The 23,059-nt window shown below is 36.6% G+C and overlaps 1 protein-coding gene across 1 annotated transcript in view; it reads right to left on the bottom strand.

The window, feature by feature from the left end:
* Positions 1-201: 201 nt before the first annotated feature.
* The window catches only part of LOC135223095 (ectopic P granules protein 5 homolog), a 759,396-nt gene continuing 736,538 nt past the window's right edge, over positions 202-23,059 (bottom strand). The window contains 1 exon segment of the mRNA XM_064261599.1: positions 202-2,645. The gene's annotated coding sequence lies outside the window, so the exon portion shown is untranslated.

The following is a 23,059-nucleotide window of genomic DNA, read 5'->3' on the forward strand; positions in this document are numbered from 1 at the left end:
CAAAAACTTCAGTGCACCTGGTTGATAATAAACCTCACTGCCATTCTATTATTATGATGACATGTAAAACTGTCAATTTGTACAGCTGATCATTGGGACACAGATTGAAAAGAAATTTAAGGTGTTTGTTAGTAAATATGTTATCCTTGTTTATTTTTGTGGAACAATATGGAATTTTGGACTAGAATAAAACTAGGTACATTGTTTTGTTTGTTACCCTTCTTATTAAAATTTGTCACAATTTTATTTTTGATAAAAATATAAAACTATTTTGAAGAAAGCCTTGTCTAACAGTTTTACAAAATTTATGCAAATATATTATATCACTTAAAGCAACAATCATACATACATCAAACCAACCAAGGCATAACCTTTAACCCACAAAGCATAAAGTGTGATGGCTTTGTCTGTCATAAATTAATGACATTATGTGCACTGGGTTTTTAATCAAATCCAAACAGTATGGTTATCATTCCTAAGTCCCTAGTGTGTTTTTTATTTATGAAATAAAATTATATTCTGTTGAAAATCATTAATAAAGGGGACTAATATTTCTGAGTAAATTTGTACAAAAATTTTTTTTTTTAATTTATTTATTTAACGGCACAATCCACAAGTTAAAATCAATTCTTAAAGTATCCTGTCTGAAATAAAATTCAATAAACTCTGATGATGATAATATAATGCTACAATTTACCATGAAGCAATTGTAAAGTAGCAATTAAAACAAGAAAAAAATATTTACTGCTTCAAACAAACAAACAATAATGATAACCATTATATACTAGCAATTTGGTACCATCTAAAACCAGCCACTGACTGCTTGTGTAGAACACACGAATAAGCAAAAATATTAAAATTCTATCACATTTAGCTTGATGCTATTTTTGAGTTGGATTTTGGCTACTCTTGAATTCATATATCACAACCTCTTGATTTTAAAGTATCTGTAGTGACTAGGTTTTAAGCATTAGTCCTAGCTTGCTCCCTATAAAAAATAGGCTTATCACCTGCTTAGGAACTGTCTTCTGAAGTTAAAATAAAAGGGAGCCTTCTGCCATTTTGTATATTAGATCTAGTTCTTGCATATTCAAGGTCAATGTCTTTCAAGTGATGCCTTTGACGATGGTACCATAAAAATGAACATCTTGGCAAATTGTTAGGTCTTGTTAAACAATGATTGTTAAAATCTCATTCTTACATATTAAAGTTAAGTTCACTATAAGTATATAATTAAAAGTAAATGGGTATACCATTGTGAAGAAAGTATTCAAGAACTGACAACATAATACTCCCAATTACAATATAAAATTGAGTTCAACATCACAGTGAAGAAAACAGAGTTTAAGAAAATGGATAAAAACTATAATAACTGAAAAATTTATAAGAAAATTAAGCCTTGTCTGGTAAACCACATCAAGATTTTTCACCTCTGGACCAAATCTATCGTGTTCCATCACAATTAGCTGATATGAAATAATTAAAGTGTTAACCAACTCCCAAGGTAAAGCAGACATCCTTTACCTGGTTTCATAGTAATAAAAAATTAACTTTGACATACCATGAATTGATATTACCTGCCATCCTCTAAATCACTCATCACAAAATCGGTTTTTTGCTCAATAAAAGGTACAGTAACTACACATAACTTGAAAAGCTACAAATTGATACAAATGGCTTTTCTCTTTTTCTTATCCTTTATAATGATGCATTTTATTATTTTTATATTATAAGTTAAACATTTTCCTGTATAAACAAACAAAACGCTAATTTTGTTGCAAAAGATTGTATGGGTGCAAACTAAAAGACCTCCAAGACTTATTACGCAGGAATATATACGTACACATTTTGAACAATAATACTCTTACAAAGTACATTAATTCAAATCAAAGTTTCAAACAAAACAAAATTCAAACCATTCATGTCATGAATAAATGCAGTTCCATTATGTTAAATGGCTAAAACTTAACAATTTCCATAAAACCATGAAGCAAGGAGAATCTCTCCTGCAACTATGGTCTATGAAGGTGTACAAAGCATACATGCTTTGGATAGTAAAAGTTACTTGCAGCTCTCAAACCATTTGCTGAGAGTCTATTATTGCCACTTGGGATGAGATCAGTGTCCAGCCAATTGTATAACTGACTAATTTTTTGTCTAGTACTTTCATTCTTTGTTATTTTCATTTCTGTTATTACATTGTACTCTTATGTTATTATGTTTTATTATGGTAGAGTGATAAAATATGCAAATGATATATAGGTAATTATTCAAGTATTGAATTATGTAGCTTTCATTAGTGATTCATTTCAGTGTGGTACCTCTTGAAGAATGGAGTAAAGTAACACCATTTTTGTTATTCAGTTTTAAAATCTTTATTACAATCCTTGAACACATGCTTTTCACCAACCTTGAACACATGCTTTTCACCAAAAAATTTCACCTGGAAAAACTAAAAAAAAAAAATTCAGACTTGGCATTATGTAGAAAATGTGAACTTATTAACATCTCCAATGCAAGGGTCAATGATCTTCCAATTGTAAATTTTATCACGTTTTCTTTGTTTACTCACACCACACCTGGTGTGTGACAAATCTGCCCTCCTCCTGTCATTTCCTCTCATTCATCATCATCTCTGATAAAACCTGTAGTCAAAAAAATTATGTAAGGTAGGTGTTTATAACTATGATAAAATAAACATCATCATATTCACTACTGTTACTATCAGAACTATCCAATAGTCCAGGTCTACTAGTACATACAATCATTGTCATTTCCAAATAGAAGCCTGTGTAATATTTTACCATGGAGAGAAGTCTCCCTCCTCCATGGCATTTTGATGGTTACTGAGATTATGCTGTAAGCTGGATATCAAATGTTGCCATTTGCCACTGAGTATAGACAAAAGATCCTTACAATAACGAGGGAAAAGCATTATCTATTAGGAGGTGCCTAACTAGAACCAAATGAATGATGACTGAGATCAGTCTGTCATGGATGACATCTTAATGACTGAGATAAGTAACATGCAGCAGCAACAAGGCTATAAACTACCACTGCAAGGTTGGACCAACACTGGAAAGAGACGATGCCTTAAATTTGGATATTTCATTACTACCAGCTGAAAGAAAAAATACTACCAAACACACACTTTGTCTTGTTTTCTTACAATAGCTAGAATTCAGTTACCTAAAAATGTCATTTGCAAGAACTGTCTTGTACAACAGATTAAAGAGCACAACAAAAGTATATGCAGTTCTAGATGGTGGTAAACCTGCCTTATATAATGTTATCAATAAATGATTAATTTCTCTTACAAAGATTAATAGCTGAAATACCTCTCTTGGCTCCCTTGAAATTGAAAGAAAAATCATTTATCTATTTGAATTTGTTTATAAAAACATTATAAACAGTGCAAAGAAGAAGTCTGTATTCTTAAAATGATCAAGGCCACTGCTGAACAAAATTATACTATCTGGCGTGGCTGAATTTCTCAAGATCTCAGAATCCTCAATAATAACTCAATAATTACAATATTGTTTTATGTACTGTTGCATAGTTAAATAATGCCTTTTTTTTTATAACATTTGTAAAAGGAACATTTCTGAAACTTTGCAAGAATATCATAAATATTGTTTACACAACCTCAAAGAACTTGTAAAACCCACAATTTTCTTGCTTTCATCCTGAATTCAATGTTCACTCAGTCCATAACTTAACTGTTCCAACAGAGATTCTGGATAGCAGAAAACTTAAACAGTATACTATCAATTTTCTTTACCACAATTTATTATTTGCCTACTTACCTATTGTTAAAGATAGCTATCTCTCTGAGTCAGCATTCAAATAAGAAGATTGTTTGCTGACCCACATGACCGTCTAGTTCACTTTTCCTCCACTAAGCATATTTTGAATGTTTTAGCTCATGAGAACTCTCCTTATTAGCCCTCTTTACTTGTGGGAAGGCTGGGTGGGGGGTCTACTTTAACAGTAGGTAAATGTCCAAATAGTAAATTTCATAAGGAAAATTCATATTACTTGGGATAAATCTTCCCTACTGTTCCAACAATGAGAATAGGATAGTGGGTAGTGCAACTAGCCAAAATCCACACAGGTACATGAGCTAAAAGTTTTTGCATGAAACCCAAAGCATTCTTAATTTATCTAGAATTCTTCCTGGATATTACTGCCACCATAAGGTAGCTTCTATTCAGGGAGCAAGGTTCTTATGTGCTTAGTGGAGAAAACTTCAGCTTCAAACTAAAAGACGAATACCTAATAATACAAAGCATGCTCCTACACAACAAATGTGCCTTCATGATACTGATAATATCTATAAAACTGGGATTTAAAAAGTAAATGTTTGCTCTTTCTTTCAGTTCAGGAAAAGACTACCTGCTGCTACTAGCAGATGGAGGGCTTTACAGTTCTTGGAAGTGGTTTTTATTTCCTTAAATGCAGCAAAGACGTGGTTTCTATGTCCTTAAATGCAGCGAGGGAATTCTGTAGGAAGGTTAATGCCATCAGTGCACCTCACATGATACATTTAGGTATTACACAAGGTTATTTGCAGCATCCCTTTGGCCCCTACCTGCAACCGCTTTCATTTCTTTTACTGTAACTCCATTCATATTATCTTTCTTCCATCTCCTAACAATTGTTTTAGAGTGCAACTGCAAGGTTTTCCTCCTGTTACACCTTTAAAACCTTTACCCTCAATTTCCTGTTCAGCACTGAATGACCTCATAGGTTGCAGCATTTGGCCTAAATTTTATATTCATTACGTAATCACATCTTCAAGTCACAAATTTTTAAAAAACTAAATGAAAATGCAACTGCTCGTTATGAATATTTGCCTTCAATAAAAGTAACAAATCTTCATCTAGTTTATCACAGTAGTACAAGAGCTTTCCTTACAGCCAAGAGTTTGAGGTTGTTTATATGCAACTTTTTCTTCTGACACCAGACTTGTGACATCTCTAAGTTCTCCAGAAACTCCCCAACCTTTCATATTTGTGTCTGAAAACAAGGTGAGGTCAGGGTTGACCACTCCTGCTACAAGTCTTCAACTGTCTTTTGAATCCTTAATGGAACTGAGACTAAACACAAATCTGGAGGAGACTACCTGTCTCAAATCTCTTTCATGAAGAACTGAATTGGCTGATTCCTGAGCCTTGCTAGTTTGACCAATTTCTCGAGAGGCCATATGTCCCATCAGAGAAAGCAGTTGCCTCACAGGAAGCTTCCTTAAGGGATGAAATTCTCTGAGAACAGATAAGAAATTGTCTATTCATCTCTCTTTGATAGAAAAAGACTGAAAATTGCCAGTCTATCCTCATCCCCTGACAGAATGGACTAAATGGAGTCAGGGAAGACTTCTGAAAATTAGGCATGACACTCAGCGACCAAGCCAGATAAAGTAACAGATCCTTTGCTTTCAGTATCCCATATACAGATTGGCAACATTAGCCAGTGGTCTTTAAGCATACAGAAGAAATCTTGCTCCTAAAAGGTGACACTGTACCCCCTATGGGTACTAAAATCCTTGAGAACACTTGAGGTGCTCTACAAAGGTTGAAACAAATTGTTTTGAACTGGTATACCTTCCCTGCAAATACAAATAGAAGAAACTTGCACAACCAAAGATTTATTGATATGGAAATATGCATCCTGAACATCCACTGGTCTCATCCAGTTGTATTTCTTGATAGCCACTAGAACTGCACTGAATGATCTTTTGGAGAACGTAGGGAGAAAAATAAAGCTGTTCAGTCTTGATATGATTTACACTAGGTGGCAACCTCTTGACACTTAGCGCCAGAATAAGTTGCTTGTAATATCCTGGGGAACTTATCAACACCTGTTCTTTTGCAGTTCTTTTGCATTCTTTTCTGATCGTGATACAACCTGTCTCTGAAGAATAATATACTTCTGCTAGTGAAGTTACAAAGGTAAAGTTATAGGAAATGATGACTGCAGAGGTGGGGGTCAGAAAAAGAATTACATAGTGGAGGCAGAAGGCAGAGACCTGCTGATAGCTAAAGAAACAGGATGTAGTGAACAAGTGCATTTAAAGGAGGAAGAGGAACAGCAGACAAGGACTGAGAATGAGAAAAATAAGTAGAAGAGACTGGTTCAACTATCAACTGAACTAAACTTTAGAATTAGAACAACTCACTACAAATGCATTATTTATAAATAATATCTATACCTATACCACTGATCCTAGCAGTGCTAACACCATCATTACTAGATTACAATGATGGTAATGTCAAAATTTGGTGAAATGTTTATGTTTACCAATTTGACCTTTTGAAAACCAAACTAAATGACTATCAGTGTGTGGCAAACAAGAGAAGGGCAACACAGAACATATCCTCATCAACCCAAGAACTGACTGTTCCCTGGCAGCTGACTACTCTAATTGTCAACAGGCAGTCCTGGTTTCAAGCTACTGACAGGCAAGGGCATCAACACCTTACCTCTCACAGGGGAAAGAAAAAAAAAGTGTGCATACTATGGGGGTTAACGGAATGGTTCCCTAACATGAATTCCGTCAAACCTTTAACTGATTCTAAAATAAGGTTAACACCCTGCTCTAGCTTCTCAATACGCTTTTCCTGAACTGAAAGGGGGGCAGAAGTAGTCTCGGGTCTAGCTAAATGAGTAACAGAGGAAAAACCTGGAGACTGAGTAAACACACGAAGGCAAAAGCACTTAAGGGGGGAGAAAAGGCAGATTTATGTCCTAGGCTAACTATTTTCTCAATCTTTCTGTTTCCCTTCTTTTCTTAAAGTCTAAGACACTTAAGCACATAGTCCTTAAACCAATCCTACATTCTTCAGTCTATCGAATTCAAAATTATATATCATACTACTTACACAGTACATAATCATTTCTACAAAACCTGACGTTCTTGCCTTGCTTCCCATGTAAGACATCCTAAAGAACAATGGCAGAATTGCAATACTTAAAATCAGCCAACAGCCAAAACATCGAAATACCAACAAACTCCCACTGCTATAGCAAGGAGAATTCTGACTAAGTGCTGAACAATCAAAACACACCTGGTGGAGAACAGGTGAAGTATGTCATCCAGTTCAGCCTAAATATCTTCTTTTTATTTGAATGCTAACTTATCTGTCAATGCAAAGAAACTGCTATCTTTAAAAATTGGTAAGATTCATCCCAAATAGTATTCTGTTTCTGATTAATACAGACATTCACAAAATTTAAATCATCCTCAGAAAAATTGTAATAATTTACAGTCTACATTATGCACTCATATCACAACATCAAGTCTAAAATAAAATAATTAAACCAACAGTTTCTGGTACATACTACTAGATTATAAGTACAGTATACAGTTATATTTATAATGATTCTACATTTCATCTGTAACATATAATCACAAGTCTGTACTAAAAACTTAAAAAAAAAAAAAGTTACAAACTTACAATTACGTATCATGCATAATTGTTTGCACTAAAACTTATAAGTAGCAGCTTGATGATAGACAGTACAAAAATAATACTATCATTAACTAGAAAAATAACTATGAAACAGCACAAACATCTCAGTATTTTGTTGAATATCTGAACACAGCAATAAACTGTCTAACCTTTTCAACTCTAAAATATACATAAGGGAACCACTGCCTTCCAATTTTAAGATGTCAATAGGACTACAGAAGTTTTTAAAAATGCTAATAAAATACCAAATTTATAATTTATTTGTATTTTTCTTTAGCTTTTCATAAATGGAATTAATGAGTTCGTCGCACACATTGTCTGTGTACCGACTAAAAAACAAATTATATAATATCACAGGTAGGCCTAGGGCATCTGCCTTCTATTGGTCTAATAAGGCCATTATATAGGGTCCAGCCTGATCATCTAGTAGGTAGATCCAGAATGAAATGGGTGCTAGAGGTGGGTAAGTCTTATAAAAAGCTATGGTTACCTAGGAAAAATACAAAGTATGTACTTAAATTTGGTACATATTTGTTCCTAAAGTGATGCAAACCTTCACTTTTCATATAGGAAGCCTCACTACTTTGGTGAGAGGATGACCTTCCTACTCCAAGGTGTAACCAGAGTGCCCAGATTTCTCCAAGCTCCCTTGTTTGATACTCCACACCCCTTTAATCACCAGAATACTACCTGCCTGGGTTACATGCCTATCCTGACAATTCACTCTCCCCCAAGAGAGGAGCATTGCAGCTCCTGTCACTACGGACAAGGTCTACAGTCGACCCCCACCTATTTGCAGTTCTGGATTCGCAGATTTTTCTGTGGAAAGTATATCCCCATTATTAGCTGAAAATTTGCCTATTCACTGAAATTTCCACAGCAAAATATTCACTAAATACTACTGTATTTTCATATTACAGACTGTACCATTCGGTTTATGACATTGGCTCTGTTCTGACACTGTGTCGTAAACCAAAAATCATAGTAAACTGAAATAATCGTCAAATATTGTAAGAACCTTGATTATAATCCTTTGGGTGTCTTGAAAACAACGTAACCTGTATTTTTAATAATTCTTTCATAAAAAACAATCCAAATTTTCAACATTATGTTGTTTTAGAGCCATAGACCAAGAGAATTGGAATTTTAAAAAACTATGTACGTAAATTCTTACCTAAATTTTCCTGGTTATTGAAATGCAAAAAGTTTTTAATTATAGCATAGAAAATATGAAAAGATAAATGACAAAGTAATGTCACGTTTATCTATAAAACTATACAAAAATGACAAACTCTTAAAACCTTTTCCTTATGCCAGTGTACTATAACTTGCCAGTGGACTATAACTTTAAGCAATGAGAACATAATTGTTGTAACAATGACAACTAACAATTTTCTTACTCAAAACAATACCAAACTTTACACATGATTATGGGCTATGTTAAACTATGTGTGGAGTTAGTTCCTGTATTACGAAACTTTCATTTGTAACCTAGAAATTGTTTAAAGCATATCATTGTACTGATATTAGCACACAAACTTTTATTTTTTACGTGACTACATTTATTATCTATTCAGTAACAGTACCAAGTTAATTATTTCATTTGTGTAATGCACACTTAAATTAGCACTTATTACAACACCTCTTATTTGCGTACTTTCAGACTATGTTCATTGTCGTTCTCAATAAAGAGAGAGAGAGAGACTGCACTGTTTATCTTCCAGAAAGACTGGATTTCATAGAACTATGTAAATTCTTACCTAATTTTTCCTAGTTATTGAAATGCTAAAATATTAAAAATTAATGACAATGTAGTCATGTTTACCTATAACACTATCTAAAAAATGCATGAAAAATCTCTCTCTCTTATCTCAGCGAGAGAAAGAGGAAAAAAAAAAATACTACTCGTGCTGCCTGTTAGTATATGCTAAGCCCTTTAGGTACATACAAGCTTTGTGGTTGGTTGAAATCCCAACATTCCAACCAATAGCATGTCATCAAGGAAATAGGAGTGGTTGCTGCGAGCTGTTATTGGCTACTTTCAGTCCCTCCAGCCAATAGCGTATCATTATGGAGAAAGGGGGTTGCTACGAGCTTTGTTATGGGCTACATACTTCCAATCCTCTAGCCAAGGTTGTGTTTACGTCGTAAGCTGTTTTGTGATTTTGCAGGCTTTTAATTTAAAATTTTATCAGTACCTTTTCATGGTTACCTTAACCCTCTTATGCCTAAGCCCTAAAAACCAAAACGTCTCCCGTATGGCGAGGCAGGTTTGGAGTGAGCGCGGAGGCGGAAAAAATAATTTTTTCAAAATATCACAGCACGCTTAGTTTTTAAGATTAAGAGTTCATTTTTGGCTCCTTTTTTTCATCATTGCCTGAAGTTTAGTATGCAACCATCAGAAATAAAAAAATATCATTATTATATATAAATAATGCGATATATGGTAGCAGGAAAAAAAATTCATACATAATTGTATTCAAATTGCGCTGTGCGAAAAACGGTTAAAGCTAAAGAGTTATTTTTTTCTTCGTTGTATTGTACATTAAATTGCAATCATTTTGATATATAACACATTGTAAAACGATCAAAACAACAAAGAAAAAATATTATCACAAAATGATGCATGAATTCGTAACTCGCAAACGTAAAAAAATGTTTTTTTCAAAAATTCACCATAAATCTAAATATTGTTCTAGAGACTTCCAATTTGTTTCAAAATGAAGACAAATGTTTGAATATTACGATACTGTAAGACTTTTAGCTTAGAATTGCAGTTTTTTACCATTTCAGACAAGTTAAAGTTGACTGAATGTCAAAATTTTTAAATTATTTTATTTCTGGTGTCGACCTGTGTCGCCCTATGAAAAATGCCTGTTATTCATTTTTCCCAGTATAAATAGCTCTATTATATACCAGAGAAAAAAGCTAACATAGTTATGCTGAGGTTACTACCCCCAGCGCGATCACCCAAAGGGTGTCAGTATAGTATAGGGGCGATGTGTTACCACAAACCACAGGGCTTCTGCCATTTAGAAGATTCCCTTCAAAATCCCTCTCTTTTGGTGGGAGCCGTCACAACGGAATCCCACTACTCGTCCCCGCTCGCCACTAGTACTACTACCGAAGCGCCATCTAAAATTCCTGTTATAGAGCCGTGCGCTTCAAAACAGAAATTTTTGCTATGCCTTTTTTCGATTGTATTCGCAATTAAATAACCATTATGATTGCCCAATCTTCTGCTGCTTCGAAGTTGAGTACCCCAATTTGGTTTTTTAACATATTTAAGTTATATTAATTATGCTATCAGTCCAGGCTCCTCGAAATATGAATTGGGGATGCCAACGACTGGGCAGCCATTTTGTGCGTCGGCATAGCAACAACAAATTACACACGGCATATGTAAAATTATATACATTGGCTTAGCTTTGCTTATAAGATGATCAAAAGGTGTTATTTCTGTTAAAACAGATACTACTTACATTTCATAATAATAAGGCTTAGGTATTGATACAACAATGTCTTGGTGCTGGGGAGCATTCTCGAATCTAGGCTAGTCTTATTGAGGTAACCATATTTGATCCTTAACGGATACATGGTTCATTATCTCTAGTTAGCTTAAATTATTAAGCCTAGTAACCTTAAATCTATTTCTTCTCGTTATTGTAAGTTAGGTCTATAAATGACTTTACTAATACGATCGGGGAAATTGCCCATTTACGAATGGGAATTTAAGTGATAATATCGGTTACGTAGATTAGTACTAGATATTAAGAGATAATTTCTATGCATTTTGTGATATATTGTTGTATTTAGATCAATAAATACCCAAAGTAATAGTATTGTGTGCATAGCCTACCTGGATAACCTCCTGACCGGGTTGGACCACTTTCGATCGCGACGAGCCACGGCCAGTCAGCGAAAGTTCTAGGCTATGTAGCCTAAAAGTGGATCTACTTTAGATCAGGGGTAGAGCCAAACAACATAAACTATTGCTTGCAAACCTCTAAATCTCAGGGATTGAATAAAAGATATTATTTCGATAATATCTCTGCTATATGATCTCTGGAGCCTCGGCGAACAGAGACTACTTCTAATCACTGTGATTGGAGGCAGGGTAGAATATGATAGTACTCGAAGTTCGGCATTGCCGGAATTCAGTGGTACGCCACGTCTTTTCTCCGACATCGGCGAAGTTCGGTGTTTCAGCATAAACATGCCTCTGAAAGGAATTTTCAGTCTATACTATTATACTTGAAAACTTATTAGCCTTATTACATAGGTCAGTACCGAATTACTTCGGCAACGAAGTACTTCGCCGACAACTTAATGAAGTGTATATGTATAAGCTTTATTACTTAGTTGTAAGCTACTTAGTAATAAGTTGATAATGGAATACTTCGGCAACGAAGTATTTCCCCGACAACCTAGATAAGCATATATTAAATATAAGCTTTATTAGACTAAGCCAATCAATAATAAGTCGATACCGGAATACTTCGGCAACGAGGTATTTCCCGACAATCTAAATAAGAATACATTTTCTGGAAAAATTAAGGCATGTATGACAACGGAATATTTCGGAAACGAAATATTTCGCCAACAAACCCCATAAAAACTTATGAGTTTTACGACCTAGTTATTTAAAAATATTATCCAGTCGAGGGAATAGTTCGGCGACGAAATATTCCTTCGACAAATATAATCAGTAATAAACTTACTAGTTTATAACAAATTATAAATAACTGATATCATTATTATGATTATGATGAAGTTTTCAGCAATGAAATACGTCGCCAATAGTAATAACATGCATAATTTTTCTAGGAAATGCCTGTCTGCATCATTAAGAAGAAATATTTCGGCTACGAAATATTTTGTCAATAATTTAGCAACGAACCACCATAAGGAGAAAACTTATTGAAGTTTTTCATATTACAGGGGGTCCATTGCCAGGCTGAGGGATGCCATGCGTCGTTGGGAAATCCTTACGGCCACGTAGTCTGCCGTTCACATGCGAACTGCGCAATTCCTATGGACAACTACGTGGTCTGGCACCCAGACGCTTGTACCGTCTGTTACGAGCTTGTGTCAATTTTGACTGAGGAACAGGCGGACAAGGCGATCCTGCATGACGCAAGGGTGTCCCTTCGTAAATGAGTCGCGGGTTTCGGCAAAAATGTGCCGAAAGGTCAGCCCTATATCCTGGATGCTGGCCTATGTACTATGATATTTTTGGGCACCACAATGACAACAGCGGTGCCCCAGGAAATTGTCGAACCCCTCATAGAAGCCATTTGAGTGGAAACAACGACCGCCTTAGAGGAGCAGCAGGAATTGATGGACGATGTGGCGGCGATCGACATCAACGTCGAGCCGATGGTCACGGAGGACCAGGCTAGTCCTTCTCATTCCTTTTCTTCTACTCCATCCTTCAAGGGTTTTACGAAACCCGTTAAAGAACAAGGAATACCGTCAGTTATTCCTAAAGTCAAGAAGACTTTAAAAAAAGAAGAGCAAGTCTGTTCCGCCAGTGGCGAATGAGTCGTCTTCAGTGTCACAACCGTCGACATCATCTGTCATTCAGCCTGCTGCCACAAATCCTTCCCCTACTGAAGGTACAGGGTCAGTCCCAAGGGCGGCGGAACAGTTCTTTGACCCTGAATCCTTCACTAACCAGCTGTTAGCTAGGATTAGTGGAATAGTAGATCAGAGGATAGATGCACGCCTCGGATCAATACCAGACATCTCAAACCAGGCTCTCTCGTCATTGACGGAGAGAATCAAGCCCATTGAGATGCTCTCAGGCCTCTTTAGATCCAGAACACCAGCTCTATCAATGATGGTTCCGGATACTTCAAAGCTTCCCCCCTTCGATAAGGAAAACCCTTGGAGGTTGGCCTTAAATGCTCCCTTCGTAGAAGGAAGATTGACTATAGAAAGGTGTGGAACAAGACCAATAGAGGACTACGAGCTATTCCCAGCCGGTATGAAGTTTCCGTTCCCGGGCTTTGTCAGACTAGCACAGCATGCGCTAGTCAGAATAGACAAAGTTTCAAAGGAGACGGTGCTCTTCCCCAGAGAACAAAAGACGGGTAATCCTGGACTTGTCTCGGCTGAATTCCTACATTCACTGCGACAAGTTCCATATGCTGACAATCTCACAGGTACGGACCTTACTTCCCCGTGGGGCCGTCACCACCTCTATAGATCTTACAGACGCTTACTATCACGTTCCAATAACCAGAAACTTCTCTCCATACCTAGGATTCAAGCTAGGCAAGAAAGCCTGCTCATTCAAGGTAATGCCCTTCGGACTCAATATAGCACGCAGGGTATTCACGAAATTAGGGGAGACAGTAGTTCAGGAATTGAGGAAGAAAGGAATACTTTTAGTAGCCTACCTGGACGATTGGTTAATTTGGACAAACAACGAAGCAGAATGTCGAAGGTCAACATCCAAAGTACTGAAATTTCTAAAGTTTCTAGGCTTCCAGGTGAATATGGCAAAGTCCAGACTGACTCCACAATCCCAGTTCCAATGGTTAGGAATTCAGTGGGACCTGAAGAAACACAGGCTATCTCTACCGTCCAAAAGGTCAAAGAGATAGTAAAAGCTACAAAACGCTTTGTTGGAAAACGACGGTCATCTCGAAGGGAACAGGAGAGAATCCTAGGCTCCCTTCAATTTGCATCAGTGACAGATGTTCTACTAAAAACCAGATTAAAAGATATCAATCAGGTTTGGAGATCAAGAGCAAATCTCAAATTCAGAGACAAAGTTTCAAGAATTCCAGATACTATTCTGAAAAAGAGACTTATTCCATGGACGAAACAACGGAACCTATCCAAATCAGTTCCGCTACAATTTCCTCCCCCATCTCTGATCATCCACACAGATGCATCCCTGAGCGGCTGGGGGGGATATTCACCCCTCAAGAAAGTTCAAGGGACATGGTCACAAACATTCAGTCAATTCCACATAAATGTACTGGAAGCGATGGCAGTGTTCCTGACATTGAGAAAATTACAACCGTCCAAGAAGATCCACATCCAAATCGTATCGGACAGCTCTACAGTCGTCCATTGCATAAACAGAAGAGGGTCCAAATCAAACAAAGTAAATCATGTAATGATAGCAATATTCCTATTAGCGGAAATGAACCACTGGCATCTGTCAGCAACTCATCTGGCAGGAGTAAGGAATGTAATAGCAGACTCTTTGTCCAGAATGACCCCATTGGAATCGGAATGGTCACTGGACAACAATTCATTCAAATGGATTATGAATCAGATTCCGGACCTCCAGGTAGACCTCTTTGCCTCGGAGTCCAACCACAAACTAGCCTGCTATGTAGCTCTCAATATAGACAACAATGCCTTCGCGATCGATGCAATGTCTTTAGATTGGAACAAATGGGAAAGAATATATCTCTTTCCACCAGTGAACCTCCTCTTGAAGGTGCTTCACAAGCTACGATTATTCAGAGGCCAGTTGGCACTAGTGGCACCCAATTGGCCGAAGAGCAATTGGTATCCACTTATCATGGAGATGAAACTCAAACCTCACAAGATTCCATCCCCGAAATTAACACAAACAGTACAAATGCAAACTGTGTCAGCTTCCTCAAGAAATCTGAATGCCCTAACTTTATGGACTTCATGAAGTTCGCGGCACAAAAGGAAGCAAAAATATATCCGTTAAACATTCTATTTGTAGAATCAGATAAGAGAGATTCTACAATTAGACAGTATGACTCCGCAGTTAAGAAACTAGCTATGTTTTTAAATGATATGAATGTACAAGAGATGGATACTAATCTTACCATTTCTTTCTTTAGATCATTACATGAGAAAGGCCTAGCTGCCAGTACTATTACCACAATTAAATCTGCCCTAAGAAAGATTTTTCAAATAGGTTTCAGCATTAATTTAACAGACACATACTTCTCATCTATCCCAAAAGCATGTGCACGTTTGAGACCGGTCAACCGTCCTCAATCAATATCATGGTTCCTGAACGATGCCCTTAAACTGGCATCACATTTAGACAATGATAATTGTTCTTATTCAGCACTATTAAGAAAAACATTGTTTTTTTGTAGCGCTAGCCTCGGGCGCTAGAATATCTGAATTATCAGCCCTTTCTAGAAATCCAGGGCATGTGGAATTCCTTCAATCTGGGAAAGTTTTACTTTCACCAGATAGACAATTTTTAACAAAAAATGAGGATCCACAAAATAGGTGGACTCCTTGGGAAATTATTCCTCTTCCAGAAGATGAATCATTATGTCCGGTTCATACACTTAAAACCTTTATGACCAGAACATCTCAAATAACAACGGGCTCTCTTTTTATTAGAGAAAAAGGGGGCACGATAACTTTAAGAGGAATTAGACAACAGATTCTTTATTTTATTAAACAAGCCAACCCAGATTCAGTTCCACATGTCCATGATATCCGAGCAGTTGCCACATCAACTAATTATTTTCAAAATATGAAGTTTGAAGACCTAAAAAAGTACACAGGTTGGAAGTCCCCAACAGTGTTAAACACCACTATCTCAAAAATTTACAGGCCCTAAAATTTTTAGCAGTGGCAGCTGGTACTGTGGTGGTTCCTGAAGAACAAACTAACGGTTCTCCTTAGAAACCCTTGAATAGACTATTCCTTTAACTATCTCCCTCTGCATGACCCTTCTACCTGCATGACTCGCTCACACTCCCCACCATACCTTGTTTTCCGGACCGGGCGAAACGTTTGTTGTCGATCCCGTTACCGAATTAGTATATAAGATTGCACAATATGTATATATTGCTATTAAGTATTAGTGTATTGCTTTGATTGGTCTGTATGACACATAATTAAGACCAATAACTTCATATTATGTACAATTTTAAGTATTGTATAAATATTACTATTATGGTTAAGAATATATTAAGAAATCATTTCTTACAGATAGTAAGTTAAGATTAAATAGTAAATCTATTTATAATTCTTTACTCTGAATGTCATTAACCTGGTTTTACATATAATTTTACACTAAAAACTTGTATAGCATTTTCTGGTATGTTTTCATAGGGCGACACAGGTCGACACCAGAAAAGGGATTTTGACGTAGGAAAAATCTATTTCTGGGGGAAGACCTGTGTCGCCCTATGAACCCTAGCCCTATTAACATTTCTTCCCACCCTGACTAATCCAAGTTTATAGATCTAATCAGGAATGCAAGATGGCGCTTCGGTAGTAGTAGTAGTGGCGAGCCGGGACGAGTAGTGGGATTCCGTTGTGACGGCTCCCACCAAAAGAGAGGGATTTTGAAGGGAATCTTCTAAATGGCAGAAGCCCTGTGGTTTGTGGTAACACATCGCTCCTATACTATACCGACACCCTTTGGGTGATCGCGCTGGGGGTAGTAACCTCAGCATAACTATGTTAGCTTTTTTCTCTGGTATATAATAGAGCTATTTATACTGGGAAAAATGAATAACAGGCATTTTTCATAGGGCAACACAGGTCTTCCCCCAGAAATAGATTTTTCCTACGTCAAAATCCCTTTTATATGCAAATATTGCAAAAATGAGAAAAGCTACAACCTTCAAATATTTTTTTTGTATTCTTCATAAATTTGTGCACATTTTTATATATGAAACTATAAAACGCCTAATATGAAAAGGAGCAAATATTAGGAGAATGCGACGTATGCATTTCGGAGATTTGCGCCCGCGAATTGGCGTGCGGAGGGAAAGAAAGTTTTTTTTTTAAATTAACCATAAATCTAAATATTGTGCTAGACACTTCGAATTTGTTTCAAAATGAAGATAAATGACTGTATATTATGAGATTGTAAGAGTTTTAGCTTACAATTGCGTTTTTCAACTATTTCGGTAGAGTCAAAGTTGACCGAACATGGTTTTTTTTCTATTTATCGTGATTTATATGCAAATATTTCGAAAAAGAGAAAAGCTACAACCTTCAATCATTTTTTGTTGTATTCTACATGAAATTTTGTACATTTTCATATATAAAACTTTATGTAATGGCTAATTTTAAATGGAGCAAACATTTCGACAATCGCACAAAAAAATTTCTGATTTTTTTCAGAAGAGTTACCGCGCGGACGTAAGGAAAAAGTTTTTATTTTCATAAATTCACCATAAATCGAAATATTGTGCTAGAGACTTCCAATTTGTTGAAAAATGAAGGTAAATGATTAAATATTACTAGAATATAAGAGTTTTAGCTTACAATTGCGTTTTTCGACCATTTCAGTAGAGTCAAAGTTGACCAAAGGTTGAAATTTTTGCACTTATCGTTATTTATATGAAAATATTTCAAAACTGATAAAAGATACAACCATGGGTTGTTTTTGTAACGGCAAATTTAAAATGGTGCAAACATTAGGACAATTGCACGAAAAAATTTATTGGAAGAGTTACCGCGCGGACATAGGGAAAAAGTTTTTTCATAAATTAACCATAAATCTAAATATTGTGCTAGAGACGTCCAATTTGTTGCAAAGTGAAGGCAAATGATTGAATATTACTAGAATATAAGAGTTTTAGCTTAAAATTGCGTTTTTTGACCATTTCGGTAGAGTCAAAGTTGACCGAAGGTTGAAATTTTGGCACTTATCGTTATTTATATGAAAATATTTCAAAACTGATAAAAGCTACAATAATGAGTATTTTTTTGTTGTATTCTACATACAAATGCACACAAGTTCATATATAATACTCCATGTAATGGATAATTTAAAATGGTGCAAAAATTATGTCAAAGTGACAAAATAATTTTTGAGATGTGTCACTGATACTTTTTAGTGCGATAAGAAAGAAATTCGCGCTTGCGCGGCTGCATAACGATTGTAAACAAAACAACGCCTTGATCCATGAACTCCCAGTATCCCCCAAGGCGCGTGATTCAAAAGTTTTCGGCTGGTAGGCCTATAAGTATTTTTCTGTGAATTTAAAAAAAAAACTTTTTTGAGTCGACGTATAATACGTCCAATCGGCATACGGGAGACATTTTGACTCGACATTTAATACGTCCAATCGGCGTTAGAGGGTTAATATTAGTATTTGAAAATAAGGAAATAATTTTTTTTATCATAAAGAGGTATTTAGTCATTAAAGTAAAATAAAAATCAGTAATTAATGAATATTATTCTACAAATGTAAATTTTATTTCTAAAAATCAGTAATTAATGAATATTATTCTACAATGTAAATTTTATTTCTTCCGTTTAGACCGAAGTCCAAAATACCGTAAAAAATTGTATAAAAACCTTACTTCTAATGCTTTGGGTGTCTTGAAAACAATGCATACTTTATCTTTATTGAGTTTTTCATAAAATAATACCTCCAAATTTAGACCATTCTGCCGTTTTGGATCCATACCTCTTCCGTTAGGATTGGTGTGGTCTGGAAAACCAATAAAAATTGTAAGAAGTTGTAAGAAGACCTTACTTTTAATCCTTTGGGTGTCTTGAAAACAACATATCCTGCATTTTTATGAGTTTTTCATTGAAAAAACTCAAAATATTGACCATATAGCCATTTTGTATGCATATTTCCTTTGCTCGGATTGGCGATAGACTAGTGTCCTCAGAAAAACTGTTGAAAATCATAAGAAAATGTTACTATTAATCCTATGGGTGACTAGATAACGTATCCTGCATTTTTATTGAGTTTTTCATAAAAAAAACTACAAATATTGCCCATTTTGCCATTTTGGATGGATAATTCTTATGTTCGGATTAGCGTCATCCAAAATACCATAAAAAATCGTAACAAAACATTACTTTTAATCCTTAGTGGTGTCTTGAAAAAAATGTATCTTGTATTCTTATTTAGTTTTTTCATGAAAATCCTCCAAATTTTGACCAATCTGCCATTTTAGAGCCATATTCCTTCCATCAGATTGACGTCTGCATTGTAGGAATGGAACATGCTTTTTAACCGAGGAAATAATTTTTGCTGAATATATTTGAAGAGGGTCATAAACTCAGAATGTCGTAAACTGGAGACTGCCTGCATTTTTCATGATAAAACTTAAAATAGCCAGGCCTGTGTTAGAGGGGTTTTAGTATTTGAACCATGAAAATAGGCAGTTATAAGCATTTTTAGAGGGGTCTCAAGTATTCATGGATTTTGCTATTTGCAGGGGGTTGTGGTCCCTATCCCCCGTAAATCCCATGGGTCAACTGTATTCCCGACCTGTTATAGCTCTGCCTCTGCAGCCCTCCCCTCTATTTTGTGGGATCCAAAATCTGATGAGGCTTGCAGGGCTGTCTATTGCTTCTTCCTCACTCTTCACCTTCAGGGGCATGAGGTACTACTCTCTGTGTATGGTGCCCTCATACATCAGGCTCCATGCCCCTTCTGCACCACTTACTGGGGATACAGGATGCGAACTGCCTCTTCCATGCTCCTACCTTCATCACCCAAAGGGCTGGGTGGTTCTTCTGGTAGCAGACCGTTGAGCCTGTCCTTGGAGGGCACCCCCTTCTTGTTAGAAGTCACATGCCTTGGTTATGACCTTTCCTTTCCATAAGGAGGTGGAGTTTTTCTACTTAATACCAATACTATGGAACAGCTGCCTACATACAGGTTGGTAGGCCTCTGTCTGTTTCAGTTAGTGTCCTGCAACTCCTACAAGGCACAACATCTTCTCCTCCCCACTCCCTTGATGAACACTTGCTGGGATGGGGCAGATAAACTCCCCACCTTGGTTCTGGGACTCTGGGGTTCTGTGTTTTGGCCAGGAACTCAGGCACAAACCTAAAGGACATGTTGATCCAATCCTACAAGAGGGATACTTTACTCTGTAGGGGTGGCCATGGCACTCCTCAATCCTGGTTGAGATTCAGGCCAGGAAGAGCACCATCTCCCACTCCAAGTCCCTGCCTTCTGCACCCTCCTGGGACTCATATGGGGAGGGGGAGAGAGGCCTCTCAAACTTACAAGGTTTCTAGAAATGCCCCGTTTCAGGACCCCTTACTTCTCTAGGGGGTCTGACTGTCTGAAACTCATTTTACAATGTTGGTAGCTCCAAGGACACAGACAAGTCTACTCCTCTCAGACTGAACACTTGAGAGAGGCCTGCCTGTATCCCTGAGTTGGTCAAAAACCCGCCATAAAAAATGTGACTATGCCCAACAAATTCAGACTTGTTTAGAAATATGATCCCAATTATAATGTTACTTATTGACTATTTGCGTAGAGTGGCTCATGATATTTCTCATAAGTATCTGAGTGCAATTATATATGTGTATGTTTAAACACTTTAAATTTCAGCAAATCTTTATATTCTTACAATACATTTTGATTTTACTTCAGTATATTTTCATCTTTAAAAATATCAGAAAAAACATTTTACTTCAGTATATTTCATCTTTAAGAATATCAGAAAATACATGCACATGCACACTCCTTTCTTTCCTTATTTTTTGAGTGTTGAACTGCTTGGCAAACACTTAATTGACATGTTCCCTGGTGAATAGTTGACAATGAATTGTTGGCAGTGAATTTTCCTAAACCCCCTGATGTAGAGCCCATTCTTTACCCACTATCTATACCTACGTTTTCAGTTGGTCCACTACTGCATTCTCACCCTGGTTTCCTACAATCTATTGTGCAACATTACCACTGGACCATCAGGTACATTTCACAGGGAGATTGTTCCACCATACTTGTTGGTGTTGACTACAATGGTGATGTTGTCACCCATCACAACCAGCGAGTGGCCCTTCAACTGTTCTTGGATTGGTTTAATACCTGCCACACTGCCCTCATCTCAAGGAGAATGATGTGCTCCTTCCTCTCCTAAGTTCCCTAGATTCACCAAAAGTTGCACCTCTCTTGAGTAGCAGAGTGGAAGGGGTGGCAATGAAGCCTCTCGGCATTCAGTCGCAAAGCAAAGTACAACGATGCCACTTGGCTTCCAGAATGCTTTGACATTTAGATTGTTGCAACTCTGCCCTCAGAGACGTTGAACATTAGCCCTCACTCGAGTTTCAAATCTAAGAAAGTAAAGAGAAAGGCTCTCAGTGTCTGATATTGAAATAAAGAGGGGCATGACCAAACATCTGATTGTTCGGGGGAGTGAAACTCTGTCCTTGGAGTCACTGAATAACGTTCCTCCCTCAAGTCACAAGGTGAAAAGGGTCACAATGAAGCCTCTTGATGTTCTTCATGAAGCCACGAGAGTAGCAATAAAATTCTCAACATTTGGAGCGTCATGACTTTCCCCTCTTGAGTCATTGAACATTTCCTCTCTCACAAGGCTCAATACAAAACTGGGGAAGACAATGCCTCTCGTCATTCGGTTGCAAAGCAAGACGGTTCACACAGAAGCTTCTCATTGTTCGGAGCTTTATGGTAGATACTCCAGCCCTATACATGCAGGAAAACAATGGGCGACCACCACTAAGGTAAGTCAAAATATATTAATAAAAGGTTAATAAAAAAATATTGAAAAACAACAGCTGCTCACGAACATTTAGAAGCTGTTACATTCTCAACAAACCCAAAATATTTCCTCATGCCAAAGAAAATTCCAGCCAAATTTCCTTAAAGAGGCAGTCCCTGGATATTGGCGGGGGTTCCATTCCAATAGCTAGATGATATGTGAAAATCACCGATAACCAAAAATCTGCGATTTTCAGCACTTATTGGGGCCAATAAATGGATTTTGGTGCTGATAACCAGTTAATGGTTCCTCAGTTAGGTATACATATCGGGCACCAATACTCCATTATCAATGATGACAACTGGAAATCGGCGCATTTCAGTACAAGCACCAAAAAACCGGATCGCCGATAACCGGGGACTGCCTGTAAGTAGCTCACGGACTGATGGGTTCTGATATCTATCAACACAAAAACAAAGAATACTCAATTATTTTCATCCAAAATGGTTGAAAAAGACCAGCTCAAACCACGATCATGGTTGGAAACACACTGATCAAAGTAGGCCGACAGAGGTCAGGGCAAACTCACCAGGCCTACCTGTGATAGTTATTTGATTTATAGTCAATACACAGACAACATGCATAATGTGCTGGATAACTCCATTTATGAAAAGTGAAGGGTTGTATCCCCTAAGGAACAAATGATGTTATTCTTACTAATACATACTGCAGAAAATAAATGAATGTATGAAATAAAATTGTAAATTTTTGGACCTCATCTAACGAACAAACAAAACACAGTGGTAACTGAAGAAATAAAGACAACTATATGTTTTACATCCACATGTGCAAAATCCTTGGTCAGTCCATACAGAAAACAGGATCCCTTATCAGCAACTGAATACTTTTCTGTTTTTTTTTATAATACTTAACCATTGGGTCTCCTGTAGCTATTAGCAGTTACAAATACACTTCAAACTCTACCATGGTAACATACTATAAAAAAAAATTCCAAAGCACAACCAAACTCACAAGTAATAAATACCTATGCTGGTCTCAAAAAGAAATCAAAGTTTACATACTGAAATGCTTGGTATTTAAAATCTATGCCTGAAAAATGAGGGGCAGTTTACCTTTGTGCAGAGAATATAAATGTTTCATAAGGGTTTTCTTTG

Source organism: Macrobrachium nipponense, chromosome 8 (assembly GCF_015104395.2).
Source record: "Macrobrachium nipponense isolate FS-2020 chromosome 8, ASM1510439v2, whole genome shotgun sequence".
NCBI lineage: Eukaryota > Metazoa > Arthropoda > Malacostraca > Decapoda > Palaemonidae > Macrobrachium > Macrobrachium nipponense.